This window comes from Nerophis ophidion, linkage group LG05 (assembly GCF_033978795.1).
Source record: "Nerophis ophidion isolate RoL-2023_Sa linkage group LG05, RoL_Noph_v1.0, whole genome shotgun sequence".
Classification (NCBI taxonomy): domain Eukaryota; kingdom Metazoa; phylum Chordata; class Actinopteri; order Syngnathiformes; family Syngnathidae; genus Nerophis; species Nerophis ophidion.
The window spans coordinates 49,627,880-49,645,241 of NC_084615.1; the positions used below are offsets into that span (position 1 = coordinate 49,627,880).

The window sequence follows — 17,362 nt, forward strand, 5'->3', positions numbered from 1 at the left end:
TGAAGAAAAATGTTGCTTGTAAAAAAAAAACTACAACTCTCTCAGTTGGGAATCAGCGTCATCCATTGCTCACATTCAATTATTTTTCACTTTTCCATAACTCTAAGATCACTTTTATTAATAGTACTTCCACATTTCTCAACCACTCAAACCATACCTGAGTAAAAATATTCCTTACTAATGGTAGTCAGTAGTGATGAGCGATACCACTGATTTTTTTTCCGATCCGATATAGAGTATAAGTCAGGCTGCTATTGGCAATGATACTAACACCAATCCGATACTAACACTTAGTGCAAATTCACTAAATGTATCTTTTATAAGGTCTTTCTTTCTAGTCCATCCATCCATTTCTACCACCTTTTCCCTTTTTGGATCGCGGGGGGTGCTGGAGCCTATCTCAGCTGCATTGGGCCGGAAGGTGGTGTACAACCTGGACAAGTCGCCCTCTCATCTCAGTTTCTTTCTAGTATGTATTCTAAAAAGTGGGGATGGGAAAACGACTATCTGCAATTATTGCCATTCTTCGCTTTCCTGTAAGGGGAGAAGTACAACAAATATGTTGAAACATGTTCAGGCCGTACATAACCTGTAGGTTAGAGAAAAACGTCGACACATGGAGAAGCAGCGACAGAGATGACGAAGCACGCCTCTTTTCCTCTGCTTCAACCTGCAGTCCCAGTGATAGTGCTGGTGAGTAGCTAACGTTAACTGTTGCCGGTTGATTTCCATATCAGCTCATTTGTAGCCCTCTGGTTATAATAATGTTACCTCTTAGGTCAAACAGAACTGCATTAATGATAGCTAGACCAACATTACCGGAAACATTAACGTTAGCCTTTTTGTATGTGTCTGATTAGGTTTACGGTTTCTTGTAGCCGACACCACTCCAGAGTTTTCAGGTCTGTCCAATAAATAATACAAATCAATGCAATATTTTCCCTGCATGTATTTTTCTTAGGTGGCCCGATTAAAGGGTCATTAACAGTCAATATTTATTTATTTAATTTATTTTTTTTCTTAAAAAATATAAATGAAGGCTGCCAAGTGAGTTTTTGTTAAACCAAGTATTGTGTGTTTTTTTCCATGTACATCAACCTATCTGGATTCGATAAGAGCATCTATAAGGAATCTGTCAGTTTAGTGTTTTGTTTTTTCCTCTGTTTTTATTTCCTGTCAGCGCTCTTTGGTTCAGTTTCCCGATTGCCTCCCTGAGCGCTGTTTCCCCTCAGATGCGGCTGATTGGCACCTGGCGTCAATCAACCAGCTGCAATTTAGACCTGTTTTGCCCTCCAGTCAGTGCTGTAGTATTGTCGTATCCGGACAGCTGTTAGCCGTTTTCTGTATGCTGTGAACTGTCTTCTAGTTCCTCGTTTCCTGTTTTCCTAGTATCCTGTTTCCTGTCTCCTAGTTCATAGTTTGTGACCTTTATTTTGGACATTCAATTATGTTTTCCTGCACCAAGCCTGCCGTCTTTGCATGTTGGAGTTTGTCTTCAACACTACATGACAGAATCGGTTCGATAAGACAATTCGATAATGGCATCGAAATCGATCATTTCTTAACAAACATCATCTCTCCGTGCGGGGAATAGCGCTTAAAAGAACACATTGAACTGCAACAGGAAAAGCCACCAAAATATGAGTGCAAGAAAACACCAAAAAACTCAAAATAAATCATGGCGTGATGTGACAGGTCGTGACGATACACCATACTTGCCAACCTTGAGACCTCCGAATTCGAGAGATTGGGCGGGAGGGGTTGTTGAGGTGGGCGGGATTTCTATGCCTTGCCTTGTTTCTATGCAACATCAATGTGGAATGCACTCCCAACAGGTATAAAAGTAAGTGCATCTCTATCCTCCTTCAAAGCCGCTCTAAAACCACACCTCCAAGCAACTTCAACCCTTTACTAATACCCTCCTCCATTCACATCCCATTTCCCCGCATTGTAAATACCTTAATGTAAATAATCAAATGCATTTCTAATGTATATACTTGTTCTTATGCTATCTGACCTCACTATGTTCTCTGCTCGCTGTACATATCCTACAAAGTAAGACCTACACTGTTTCAATGTCCATTTCTTTGTTGATGCAATTGTTGATGACTGAAGTACTGATATCAACCAGAACTCCTCATCTCACCCCCCGGATTGTATGAAGATACAGGTGATGGAATTCCTGCTGGGCATTGCTGCCTGACGCACCTCCTCCAGTGCCTTTGACAGGTGTGCTGTGACACCCCACTGAACACCTCTCTGGGCATAAATGGGTCATCAGCTGGGGACCACCATTCATTAACGTTTCGCTCCTTTAACCCCAGATTGTAAATAATGTAAATAATTCAATGTATATACTATGATGATTAACTTGTGTGATGACTGTATTATGCTGATAGTATATATTTGTACCATGAATTGATTAACGTGGACCCCAATCAATTAATCAGAGGAGTATATTTACAGCAAGATTCAAGTATTTCATTATATATACTGTGTATATATATATATATATATATATATATATATATATATATATATATATATATATAAAAGAAATAGTTGACTTTCAGTGAATTCTAGCTATATATATATATATATATATATATATATATATATATATGTATATATATATAAATATAAATACTTGAATTTCAGTGTTCATTTATCTACACATATACACACATAACACTCCTCAACTCATTGTTGTATTTGAAAGTGCAATGCTTTGTAGCCAGTAGCACAGCCTTTGAAGGAGCTTAGGTACGGGCAGCATCTGTGACATTTACTTTGCAGGAAAGGAGTGAGTTTAGGGTTGAATTGTCCATCCTCGTTCTATTCTCTGTCACTCTGTTTCTAACCATGCTCAACACCCTCTCTGATGACTTGCAAGCGTACTTCTTATTCTTACTCGTCGTCGTCATGACTGTCTCTTCTTCGTTCTCTATTGCGTCGTCTCCTTTTTGTTGTGTGTGCAGTTGTGCACTCTCCAAAAGCCGTAGATGTTTTAACATGGCTGGGCCGGCAAGCTGTTTATATGCAAATCCGGACGTGACGAAAGGCTGTCGTCACTCAGGTCCACATGGCCTTGTTGTCCGGCTGGAAATCGGGACAAATTCAGGAGAATGGTTGTCCCGGGAGGTTTTCAGGAGAGGTACTGAAAATCGGTAGTCTCCCGGAAAATTCGGGAGGGTTGTCAAGCATGTGGTACACCTATTTTGAGACAAGAGCTATATAGTGATGCACCCTTGCTTATATGGTTTCAATTCATATATCCAACAATTGCGACAATGACTTTTAATTGTCTACTGCAGTGGTTCTCAAATGGGGGTACGCGTACCCCTGGGGGTACTTGAAGGTATGCCAAGGGGTACGTGAGATTTTTCAAAAATATTGTAAAAATAGCAACAATTCAAAAATCCTTTATAAATATATTTATTGAATAATACTTCAACAAAATATGAATGTAAGTTCATAAACTGTGAAAAGAAATACAACAATGCAATATTCAGTGTTGACAGCTAGATTACTTGTGGACATGTTCCATAAATATTGATGTTAAAGATTTATTTTATTGTGAAGAAATGTTTAGAATTAAGTTAATGAATCCAGATGGATCTCTATTACAATCCCCAAAGAGGGCACTTTAAGTTGATGATGACTTCTATGTGTAGAAATCTTTATTTATAATTGAATCACTTGTGGGCTTCACGGTGGCAGAGGGGTTAGTGCGTCTGCCTCACAATACGAAGGTCCTGCAGTCCTGGGTTCAAATCCAGGCTCGGGATCTTTCTGTGTGGAGTTTGCATGTTCTCCCCGTGAATGCGTGGGTTCCCTCCGGGTACTCCGGCTTCCTCCCACCTCCAAAGACATGCACTTGGGGATAGGTTGATTGGCAACACTAAATTGGCCCTAGTGTGTGAATGTGAGTGTGAATGTTGTCTGTCTATCTGTGTTGGCCTTGCGATGAGGTGGCGACTTGTCCAGGGTGTACCCCACCTTCCGCCCGATTGTTGCTGAGATAGGCGCCAGCGCCCCCCACAACCCCGAAAGGGAATAAGCGGTAGAAAATGGATGGATGGATGGATGAATCACTTGTTTATTTTTCAACAAGTTTTTTGTTATTTGTTTTTTCTAAATAGTTCAAGAAAGACCACTACAAATGAGCAATATTTTGCACCGTTATACAATTTAATACATCAGAAACTGATGACATAGTGCTGTATTTTACTTCTTTATCTCTTTTTTTTTTAACCAAAAATGCTTTGCTCTGATTAGGGGGTACTTGAATTAAAAAATGTTCACAGGGTACATCACTGAAAAAAGGTTGAGAAAAACTGGTGTACTGAGTTTAATTTTTTAATTATTTCTGCCGGATATTTTCAATGAAAAAAAATGTGCCTTGGCTCAAAAAAGGTTGTATTTTGGTTTCAAAATATTAGTTATCAACAATATCAACATTAAGTTTATCATGTGCACTGCAGGTCTGCTATAATGTATGACAGTCAAAACATTAGGAACACCTCCATTGACAATAAAACATTCATTTGAGAATGTGTGAAAACATCCATTCAAACTGAGCACACCTATTGTTCATACATGCGACCCCAAAAGGGACAAGCGGTAAAAAAAAAAATGGATGGATGTATGGCATTACATTGCGCAGGTGTACCTATTATTTTGTCCACTTGCAGCATATAGCAGAAATAAGGTGTATCAAATCATAAGTGGCGGTGCAGGAGGAGCGTGGCAGTGATGGAAGACACTCCCACACTTGCCTCACCTCCGAGCATCCAAACCGTGCGTGTGAGGGCGCGCACACGCACAGGGAGGAGGACTCTGCGTGCACAACAAGGATCCGTACCGCCTGAACTAAAAAACCGCACCTCAAAAACAACCAAGATGCTTTCACTCCACAGACCACACAAAAGAGTCGGATGGGCCACAGAAATGTTTTGCTTTTGAAAGCTTTAAAAAGCGAAAAAAAAAAGGAGCGCATGCTGCTCGGCCGAGCGCAACCCACAGCAGCCCGGCTCCATCCGGACATCCTCGCCCGCGTCCCCGCGTGGGAAAGTCTGCAACATGCCTCCACAGCACGCATGTCACGCACACAAGAAAGGTAAGACGTTGGATTTGTTGTTCATGCGTGCCGTTGAAAGTCACAGCGCGACCATGTGACTGTTTGGTTGGCCCTCAGCCAATCACTAGCACGTGTGATGAATGTGATGATGGTCATCTTAAAAGCATGCTTTATCTGCCTTCCTCCTCGTCATCTTCCTCCTTCCTGGATGAGACTGTAGATTCCCAACTTCCACCTGCACCATCCTCATCCTCATCAATATCCCCTGCACTCCTGGAGTGTGTGAGTCATGATGGAGATGTTGGATGTTACACACATTATTATGACACTCAGCAAAGAGAGCTTTTGGAGAAAAAACTAAAACAAAAACAAAATAAGAGTGTGCATGTAAAGTATTGGCCCCAAAAGTCCCCATTTTTAATTATATCAGTAATTTTGGTGATTTTATCATGGTAAGTTATTACTAATATTGCCTGCTTATGTATGCAATGTTCTTACTATTATTATTGTATGGTTTTAAGTATTGTATTAATATTTCTTAAGTGTGTTTTGGTCAAATATTGCATATCAGTCTGATATCAGCAAAACAAAAAAAAACAGTGTCAGATGATAAGGGCTTGCATGTAAAATGTGTGAAATAAAGTCCCATACATGCAGTCCTGCAGTGTTTTTACTTGTGCAAAATGGACCGTCAGTCAACAACTAAATGTCCTCCAATAAGCAAACAAGGTTGGTCTTTTGTTGTATTTCAGTCAAGTGATTTACAAACGGTAAACGTGGTAGGCTATTGGCTACTAGGACATAGCAGCCACACAAGAGTTAAGCACACAATAGCACACATTCTAGACATACGAAATAAGTGTCCTTCATTGAACAATATTGCAGTCTAAAACAGCACATTTGTCAATGTAAACAAGTATCAAATAATTATAGATGCATATTACTTACACATACAAAGTATCCAAGGCAGACGCATATTGGAAAGTACTAGTAACAAATGTGTCCGCATCATTCTACTTACTGTGATCTTAAATTAATGAATTTTTGTGTCCACTACATTTTGCCAAGGAAACAATTACCACTCTACTCCAACTCAAAGTACGTTACAGACACTTACTAATGAATATGTTAGGGTGTTCACACATCAACCATTGTTCTCATTTCACTTGGTTAGACCTTCTCTAACATTCCACACTAGAAAAAAACAACAGTATGTATGATTTCAGATTGATATTGGTAACAACCATACCTTAAGGCTCAAATATCTGGATCTTATAGAAAGTGAAAACGTTGTTTCAGGACACCCCTAGGATTTAGTATGTTTGTGTAATAATGTAAATGCTAATGTATCTATATTTGGGCTGGGCGATATATCCAGTTTGTAAGATATGTCGATATATTTTTACAAACCCCGTTTCAATATGAGTTGGGAAATTGTGTTAGATGTAAATATAAACGAAATATAATGATTTGCAAATCCTTTTCAACCCATATTCAATTGAATGCACTACGAAGACAAGATATTTGATGTTCAAACTCATAAACTTTTTTGCAAATAATAATTAACTTTGAATTTTATGGCTGCAACTTGGCCAAAGTAGTTGGGAAAGGGCATGTTCACCACTGTGATACATCACCTGTCCATTTAACAACTCTCAATAAACGTTTGGGAACTGAGGAAAATAATTGTTGAATCTTTGAAAGTGGAAATCTTTCCCATTCTTGTTTTATGTAGAGCTTCAGTCGTTCAACAGTCCGGGGTGTCCGCTGTCCTATTTTACGCTTCATAATGCGCCACAGGCTTCACGGTGGAAGAGGGGTTAGTGCGTCTGCCTCACAATACAAAGTTCCTGCAGTCCTGCGTTCAAATCCAGGCTCGGGATCTTTATGTGTGGAGTTTGCATGTTCTCCCCATGAATGCGTGGGTTCCCTCCGGGTACTCCAGCTTCCTCCCACTTCCAAAGACATGCACCTGGGGATAGGTTGATTGGCAACACTAAATTGGCCCTAGTGTGTGAATGTGAGTGTGAATGTTGTCTGTATATCTGTGTTGGCCCTGCGATGAGGTGGCGACTTGTCCAGGGTGTACCCTGCCTGCCGCCCGATTGTAGCTGAGGTAGGCGCCAGCGCCCCCGCGACCCCGAAAGGGAATAAGCGGTAGAAAATGGATGGATGGATAATGTGCCACACATTTTCGATGGGAGACAGGTCTGGACTGCAGACGGGCCAGGAAAGTACCCACACTCTTTTACTACGAAGCCACGCTGTTGTAACACGTGGCTTTGCATTGTCTTGTTGAAATAAGCAGGTGCGTCCATAATAACGTTGCTTGAATGACAACATATGTTGCTCCAAAACCTGTATGTACCTTTCAGCAGTAATGGTGCCTTCACAGATGTGTAAGTTACCCATGACTTGGGCACTAATACACCCCCATACCATCACAGATGCTGGCTTTTGAACTTTGCGCCTGTAACAATCCGAATGGTTATTTTCCTCTTTGTTCTGGAGGACACTACATCCTCTATTTCCCATTATAATTTGAAATGTGGACTCGTCAGACCACAGAACACTTTTCCACTTAGATGAGCTCGGGGCCAGCAAAGCCGGCGGTGTTTCAGGGTGTTGTTGGTAAACGGGTTTGGCTTTGCATAGTAGAGTTTTAACTTGCACTTACAGATGTAGCGACCAACTGTAGTTACTGACAGTGGTTTTATGAAGTGTTCCTGAGCCCATGTGGTGATATCCTTTACACACTGATGTCGGTTTTTGTTGCAGTACCGCCTGAGAGACCAAAGGTCTGTAATATCATCGCTTACGTGAAGTGATTTTTTTCAGATTATCTGAACCTTTTGATGATTTTACGGACCGTAGATGGTAAAATCCCTAAATTCCTTGCAATAGTTTGTTTGAGAAATGTTGTTCTAAAACTGTTCGACAATTTGCTTACAAATTGGTGACCCTCGCCCCATCCTTTCTTGTGAATTACTTAGCATTTCATGGAAGCTGTTTTTATACCCAATCATGGCACCCACCTGTTCCCAATTAGCCTGCACACCTATGGGATGTTCCAAATAAGTTTTTGATGAGCATTCCTCAACTTTATCAGTATTTATTGTCACCTTTCCCAACTTCTTTGTCACATGTTGCTGGCATCAAATTCTAAAGTTACTGGTTATTTGAAAAAAAAAAATATTTATCAGTTTGAACATCAAATATGTTGTCTTTGTAGCATATTCAACTGAATATGGGTTGAAAATGATTTGCAAATCATTGTATTCCGTTTATATTTACATCTAACACATTTTCCCAACTCATATGGAAACAGGATTTGTAAACAAGATATGAATTAAGAATATATCGATATAATTTATTTCACGTTAAAATGACCAAACACCGCTTATTTGTTGTGTTTCTTGTTCTCCCTCGCTTCCCACTCCCTCTCATGGGCTACTAAACCCCTCCCCTTTTGCCTTCCAAGACGTGCTTGCACGTATAAAAACATCCATGATTGGTTGGTTGTTTATTATGATGAATCAGGATTGGTTGAGATTATGGCAAATCACTAGGGACAGGCCAATCAGAGGCAGGATAGGGTGGGTCATCGAACCAGGAAGGGAAATCACAACAGACATTCAAAATGACAACGAGAGAGTCGTAGTAGAGGAGAGCAATTTATATATTAAAAAGACTAGTAGACGATAGAGAGATTTTCTTGTTTAGATTTTTCTTTTAGCGATGTAGATGACGTCCAGGAAACCCGCAATGCGTCTACTTGGTCACATTTAGAAAAATGTTTGCATCTGGATAAAACATTCATTTGAGTTGTTCACCATGTAAGCCCAAACTGTTCTCGAGTTGCCAAGTCGGGCTATTTCGCACGAGAAAGATGCCAAATATGTATTATTTGCACAGCTATGTTATTTATTTTACGTAGAAATAATATATTTCTATTTGACTTATGTTATGTAATTCTGTTCTACTTAAACTGTTTATTTTCTGTGCTGTTAATACCTATCTTGACTAACTGGGTTAATAATAAAAGAGCCACTGACTGTTTACAGTATACTTGTCATACAGTTCAATTTCAATGAATCTTGCTCAAATATGAATATTTTTATATATAAAATATATTGACATATATATCCAATATCGAGTTTTAAGTAAAAATAAATCGAGATATACTTTTTCGTCTATATCAGCCATCCCTAATCCATATCATGTTTGTCAGGGATGTAACGGTATTGTAAATATTGCAGTATTTTGGTTTCAAATGCTGGCAATAATGCTTTGGTATGTGACGATAACAAACGAGAACTTGGAGTACTCCCGTCAATGTAGGACTGGTGTTTGAACTACATCTCCCATGATCCTTTGTGCATTGTAGGCGAGCAGAGTGGAAAACCCATCCATCCCATCCGTTTTTCTACCGCTTATTCCCTTCTGGGGTCGCTGGGGGCGCTGGAGCCTATCTCAGCTACAATCGGGTAGAAGGCGGCGTACACCCTGGACAAGTCGCCAACTGATCGCAGGGCCGTGGAAAACCTTCTGCGAAAAGTAAATCAGAAGTATTGACACATTTTGGTTTTACAGTGAACACAAAAACATTAGAGGAGAATAAAATATGCTGGAGTCTCTCATCATTCTGATGAATGAGCAGACATGGAGTTATTTCCTTTGGCAAAAATCCTCATGTGGGAGCGCAGACATACAAAAAAAAAAAAAAAACACTACACACCACCACACCTACAACAAAGAATACAAGTAATAGGCCACTTGATGAACCGTCCATCCATCCATCAATTTTCTACCGCTTGTCCCTTTCGGCGTGGCAGGGGGTACTGGAGCTTATCTCAGCTACAATCGGGCGGAAGGCGGGGTACACCCTGGACGTAAAATATCCTTGACCTGAAGCCACGAAGCAAGAGAGGCCAAACATCAATTTGTGGGGTATTGACATTATTGAAAGTTAAATTGTTAGTTTACTTTTCTTAGAATAAAACATTTTCCTGATACAAAAATGTCCACTGCAGAGGACTATGCTCCTCGGGAAGTTTAAAGTTGAAGTGAACACGATTGTTTGACATTTGTTAAACTGGATGTTTACATTGTCAGTTAAAGTAACTTGAGACACTATATGTTCCTGCACTATTCTTTATACTTAAAAAAACTTGTTTGTACAATGATTTAAACATTTGAGCAATTTGTTTTGTGTTCAATTACAGTAAATGTGTTCATCCTTAACATTCCTGCCACTTCATTTTATTTTTCATTTGGTAATTTTAACAAACCATTATTTATTTTGATTATGCCACAATAATATTGTACTGTGGCCTGAATACCACGACAATATTGTTCCCTGACATTTTGATATCATTACATCCCTCATATTTATGTATGTATGAGAGCAACAGGCTACTTAGCAACTTCCTTCGGATTAAAAAAAAATTTTGGTGAGAATATGGATAAAGGTGAAAATACAAGAATTGTGCTGCCGTAGTTAGTCATATTTATTGACTACGAAATTTAATCAATGGCATCTTTTTTTTAGTCAATGCCTGGTTAAGCACACAATAAATATTGTTTTATTAGATTTTGCTGTATAATAAAAAAACATATGGCAGCTCTGCCATCAGAATTTTACCATAAAAATATAAGTGGTACAGGTTTTTAATTTTCAGTACAACTTGGCGGAAAAAACAGTAAATGTTTTACTAAAATTCTGGCAACTGAGCTTCCAGTTTTTCCCATAAAATTGTATGTTTTTTTGTTTTTTTTCACAGTGCAGCTGACAGAGGCGGCTACGTCACATGGTTTAAGTATGTCCATCGTGTACACTATGTCAAATCGCTGATCTCAGCAACTAATCACATCGCAAGTACCATTATCACTGAAGGAATAGCTAAACATGCGATGCAACGAACAAGAGAGGGCAGGAGATAACAAGGAGCCATGCTAACCCTTAGGCTAGCATAGTTTTGTGAAACACCCGAAGAGTACAGAAAGCGGTTATTACATTTTAACAAAAGTGTAGCTAGAAACACGTTAGAGCTTACAGGAAATTAGCATGTTGACTAACAATAGTTTAGAGAGAGAAAAATGTAATAACTACACAAACTACACAAGTAGACTACAATGTGTGTGCACGTCCGAAAACAAAAAATGAAACATAACAGCTAAAGGAGAAGCTTTTGTGATCGCTCACTTGTTTTGGAGTGTTGGTATTATAACGTATGTAAAAAATATGTAATTGTTAGACATTTTACTGCTTTCACTGTAATTCAATATTAGGCAGAGCAAATTAAACAAGATGTTTTTTCTTTTCCACTACACAGGAGCCCGGGACCCACTCAAATGTAACCACTGAATTAAGTAATCTTACGCTTGATTTTTAACTTTTAATAATTATATCTATCCTTCTTGTATCTTAACAAGATAAACCTTGTCAATATTAAAACATGTGTTAATCACAAAGATTATTAGGCCAGGCTGATCACAAAATAAATACTAATCAATCATACTGCAAATGTAGGACCCATAAAACTGATGAACATCCAATTACACAAGGCTAAAATATACAAATTCCAACTAATAATAAATAATAACAATATACATGTTCCTTAAACAAACTCTTAATAGAATTAAAGTGCAAATTAAAATACAGCTTCTCCATTTCAGTCATTTTTTTCACAATTTTTTTTTTAACATTTCTCCATGACTTTAGCTCCAGACTTGTTATGTGTTTTGATATTGTCATTACTGCCGTAGGTGGTGAAAAAGTGCATTACAACTGAGTACCGCTGCAGAACACAGCTGAGAAACAGGATTTCTATTTGCTTAAAGGCCTACTGAAATGAGATTTTCTTATTTAAACGGGGATAGCAGGTCCATTCTATGTGTCATACTTGATCATTTCGCGATATTGCCATATTTTTGCTGAAAGGATTTAGTAGAGAACATCCACGATAAAGTTTGCAACTTTTGGTCACTAATAAAAAAGCCTTGCCTGTACCGGAAGTAGCAGACGATGTGCGCGTGACGTCACTGGTTGTGGATCTCCTCACATCCTTACATTGTTCACAATCATGGCCACCAGCAGCTAGAGCGATTGGGACCGAGAAAGCAACGATATCCCCAATGATTTGAGCGAGGATGAAAGATTCGTGGATGAGGAAAGTTAGAGTGAAGGACTAGGGGGGGAAAAAGACAGAGCAGTGGGAGCGATTCAGATGTTATTAGACACATTTACTAAGATAATTCTGGAAATCCCTTATCTGCTTATCGTGTTACTAGTGTTGTAGTGAGATTATACTTTCGTACCTGAAAGTCGGAGGGGTGTGGTGACCGCCAGTGTCTCTGAGGGAAGCCACGCAGCTGCCTCTTTGACAGGTGCATAACGAACGACGCAAGCTCCGCTCATGTCTACGGTAAGAGCCGACTTATTACCACATATTTCTCACCGAAACCAGCCGGTTGACATGTGGTCGGGAACCATCTTCGCTTGACCGCTCTGTTCCATAGTAAAGCTTCCCCTTCGGGAATGTAAATAAGGAAACACCGGCTGTGTTTGTGTTGCTAAAGGCAGCCGCAATACATCACTTCCCACCTACATCTTTCTTATTTGACGTCTCCATTATTAATTGAACAAGTTGCAAAATATTCAGCAACACAGATGTCCAGAATACTGTGTAATTATGGTATTAAAGCAGACTACTTATAGCTGGGATCGGGCTGGAAAAAAATGTCCGCTACAATCCGAGACGACAAACGCACGCGTCATCATACGCGTCATCATAATGACGTTTTCAACAGGACTCTTCGTGCAACATTTAAAATTGAAATTTAGTAAACTAAAAAGGCCGTATTGGCATGTGTTGCAATGTTAATATTTCATCATTGATATATAAACTATCAGACTGCGTGGTGGGTAGTAGTGGGTTTCAGTAGGCCTTTAAACACAATTTTACTAACTGTGTGTTTTGTTGTGTTTTTCAAAAGATATACTCATTTTTCCAAACACCACATTCAATTTTCTTAACTCCTAGATTATTTGCAAAATGACACACTTCTGTCAAAACATACGGCCATTCATCAAAATAAAGCAAGCCTTTGTAAAAATGCAGTTTTATTTTCATCTCACTCATACAGACTTCAAATGATAAGACACTATTGGAGTGATTTACCCCCAACAGTGATAAATACAAAACACATTTGTAAAAAACCCTAATTTATACTATAAGAAATCACATGTTTGGGGCATTTTGCCCGTTTTTTTTAGCATATGTGATGAATGATTACTTTAACTTTACTAAATATATTGGCAAATCCATAGCAATTGTCATTGTTTACTTTGAAGTGGGCTTATACGTAAGGACCTCAAAATAAAGTAAAAATATCCTGTAATCTTTTCAAGAACTACTCAACAATGATGCTGCAAACTGAAAATATTTATTTTTACCAGTCAGATAAAGTAACATATCACAGTAGTCAACAATGACATGCAGTACAAATTAAAATCTGAGACAAATAAAAAGGTTTATAAAAAATATATATACTGTAAATTGTGTCACCAAAGAAGCACAAGTTTTTATACCATATATAAGGTTTGAAATATTGTTTTTGCTATTGTGGGATGTTGTGTGTTAACATTTGTAAATACAGTAATACAAAAACAATCCATAATTTTGTTGGGAGGTATAGTTTGTCTGTTAAGAAAATGTTAACATCTAGGAATGTGTTCACTGACTGCATATTGTGTGAAAATGACATGAAAAGTGTGAATGGTATGGCCACAAAAGACCGATGCAGTGCTAGTTGTGTTTAGGGTTTAGAAAATAAAACAATTGCTTGGACGAACGCTCGTTAGTGACTGAAAAAAAGCCTGTAATGTAATTATAGGCCCTACGGTTAAGAAAGACTGATCCAAAAAGCACACAGGGCTGGTCGTTTTTGTATTTTAGTCAAGTCATTTACAAAAAGTAAACATGGTAGGCTATGGGCTACTAGGACCTAGCAGCTACACAACAGCTAAGCACAAAATAGCACAAAAACTAGACATACGTAATACGTATGTCCTTCATTGAACCATTTTGTTGTCTAAAACAGCACATTTGTCAATATAAACAAGTATCAAATAATTATAGCTGCATATTACTCACACATACAAAGTCTCCAAAGCAGAAGTGTATTAGAAAGTGCCAGTAACAAACATGACAGCATCATTCAACTTACTGCGTCATCAGTTACACTTAATTGATTATGGTAGCCGCTAGGCGTGTGGGAAAACATCGATTCGAATATGAATCGAATCGTTTACATTGTGCGATTCAGAATCGATTCTCATTTTTAAAAAATCCATTTTTTTTTTTTATTTAATTTTTATTTTTTTATTTTTTTTTTTATCAATCCAACAAAACAATACACAGCAATACCATAACAATGCAATCCAACTCCAAAACCAAACCTGACCCAGCAACACTCAGAACTGCAATAAACAGAGCAATTGAGAGGAGACAAACATGACACAGAACAAACCAAAAGTAGTGAAACAAAAAGGAATATTATCAACAACAGTATCAATATTAATTATAATTTCAGCATAGCAGTGATTAAAAATCCCTCACTGACATTATCATTAGACATTTATAAAAATAATAAAAAAGAGCAATAGTGTCACAGTGGCTTACACTTGCATTGCATCTCATAAGCTTGACAACACACTGTGTCCAATGTTTTCACAAAGATAAAATACGTCGTATTTTTGGCTCGTTTAATAGTTAAAACAAATTTACATTATTGCAATCAGTTGATAAAACATTGTCCTTTACAATTATAAAAGCTTTTTTTTTTTAAAAAAGCTACTACTCTGCTAGCATGTCAGCAGACTGGGGTAGATCCTGCTGAAATCTTATGTATTGAATGAATCCAGAATCGTTTTGAATCGAAAAAATCGATATATTATCGAATCGTGACCCCAAGAATTGATATTGAATCGAATCGTGGGACACCCAAAGATTCACAGCCCTAGTAGCCGCTATGTGTCACAGAAAAAAAATACCATTACACTTAAACTTAAAGACAGCATGAGTACATTCATACCAAAGACTATAAAAATGAGAGCCATTACCTCCCTGCTTGGCACTCAGCATCAAGAGTTGGATTTGGGGCTTAAATCACCAAAAATTATACTTGGGCGTGGCCACCGCTGCTGCTCACTGCTCCGCTCACCTCCCAGGGGATGAGGGTGATGGGTCAAATGCAGAGGATAATCACATCACACCTAGTGTGTGTGTGACAATCATTGGTATTTTAACTTTAACTTTACCTCTATTCTACGCAGTTAATAATATGTTAGTGTTTTGAATACCTACCACTTTTCTCTGTTTGACTAATTGCACTTGATCAAAGCTTTTCTGACATTGCATACTACAAAAAAATAATGGCAGTATGTCTATATCATATGGGAATATCAGTGTCGTATTGGAAGTAAAAACATATCAGGACACCCATAATATCCAACTCATGTTCTGCAGGCACATGAAGAGGATTGCTGTGATAGTAACTGAAATGATATGCTGTGATGCAACAACCAAAACCAAATAGTGTTCTCCCTTTGGCATTTAAAATCGTCTGATTGTTTGTGTTGCTTTCTGGATGAGGATAAATGACCCTGGTTAAAAAGAGTAAAAAGGCGTGCTGCCTTGCTAAGTGGCTATGAAGCAAAAACAAACAGCAGATTTAACAGCAGCAGACAAAACAGCTTCAATCAATCGGCTATGAAGACGTCTGGCAGCAGATGTTTTATTGACAACAGGCTCCTGATGAATTATTCAACATCTGCACCAGAAGATTTACACATCAAGGAACACTTAAATTCATCCTTTGGGAAGGGGTGGCATGAGGGCCCTAATGCACACCAACCCGGGTTGGTGTGCACACAGAGGTCAATTATGGCGTCTGAGCTGTTTCGTTCCAAAAGCAGATGAGGACAGTTTTATCATGTGTTGACAGTTTTATCATGTGTGCTGAGAAATGTATCATATCCGTTCATAATGTTATCATGTGTTAATCATTTTATCATGTGAATTGATCATTTTATCAAGTATTGATAATTGTATCATGGTGGATTCGCTTTGGACTGGACTCTCGCGGCTGTGTTGGATCCATTATGGATTGAACTTCCACAGTATCATGTTAGACCTGCTCGACATCCATTGCTTTCGTCCTCCCCAAGGTTCTCATAGTCATCATTGTCACCGACGTCCCACTGGGTGTGAGTTTTCCTTGCTCTTATGTGGGCCTACCGAGGATGTCGTAGTGGTTTGTGTCGTGGTTTGTGCAGCCCTTTGAGACACTAGTGATTTATGGCTATATAAGTAAACATTGATTGATTGATGTGTGTTGATAGTTTTGTCGTCTGTGTTGAGAAATGTATCATATGTGTTCATAATGTTATGTGTTAATCATTTTTTCATGTGAATTGATCATTTTATCAAGTATTGTTAATTTTATCATGTGTGTTGATAGTTTTATCATGTGTGCTGAGAAATGTATAATATGTGTTCATAAAGTTATCATGTGTTAATCATTTTATCATGTGAATTGATCATTTTATCAAGTATTGATAATTTTATCAAGTGTTTAATTTGATCATATGCATTTATACTTTTCATCATGTGTTAATCGTTTTATCATTTGGTTTGATAATTTTATCAGGTGTTGACAATGTCATCATGTGTTGATAATTTTATCCATCCATCCATCCATCCATTTTCTACCGCTTGTCCCTTTTGAGGTCGCGTGGGGTCGTTGGAGCCTATCTCAGCTGCATTCGGGTGGAAGGCGGTGTACACCCTGGACAAGTCGCCACCTCATTGCAGTAATTTTATTATGTGTTTGTCACGCCTGTAAGTTTATGTTTTGGTCAGGTTATGTTTAGTTTTTTGGACATTAAGTTCTGTCTTGGCACTTCCTGGTTTGTTTTCGTCTCCATGCCAACTCATTAGTTTTCACCTGTCATGTCACGTCCCTGTTCTCAGCCTCACACCTGTTTTCACTAATCATCATAGCTACTTAAGTCACACTTTTTCTTGTCTGCTTTCTGGGATCTTCACACACGCTACCCATGCTGCACCTCCTTCACGACCTCGATTATCTGCTTCATGCCTTGCTATGCTGTTCATTTTGTCCACGTAAGTTTTTGCCATTCATGCCATAGCAAAATTGTTTTGTTTCATGTTTATAGTTTATAGCCTTTGTGCTAGTCTTTTGTTTCATAGCCCA

The 17,362-nt window shown here is 38.4% G+C and overlaps 1 protein-coding gene across 1 annotated transcript in view; it reads left to right on the top strand.

The window, feature by feature from the left end:
- The first annotated feature begins 4,799 nt into the window (after window positions 1–4,799).
- The window catches only part of syndig1l (synapse differentiation inducing 1-like), a 121,381-nt gene continuing 108,818 nt past the window's right edge, over window positions 4,800–17,362 (top strand). Inside the window, exon 1 of the mRNA XM_061901287.1 lies at window positions 4,800–5,119. The gene's annotated coding sequence lies outside the window, so the exon portion shown is untranslated. The remainder of the gene's footprint in view (window positions 5,120–17,362) is intronic.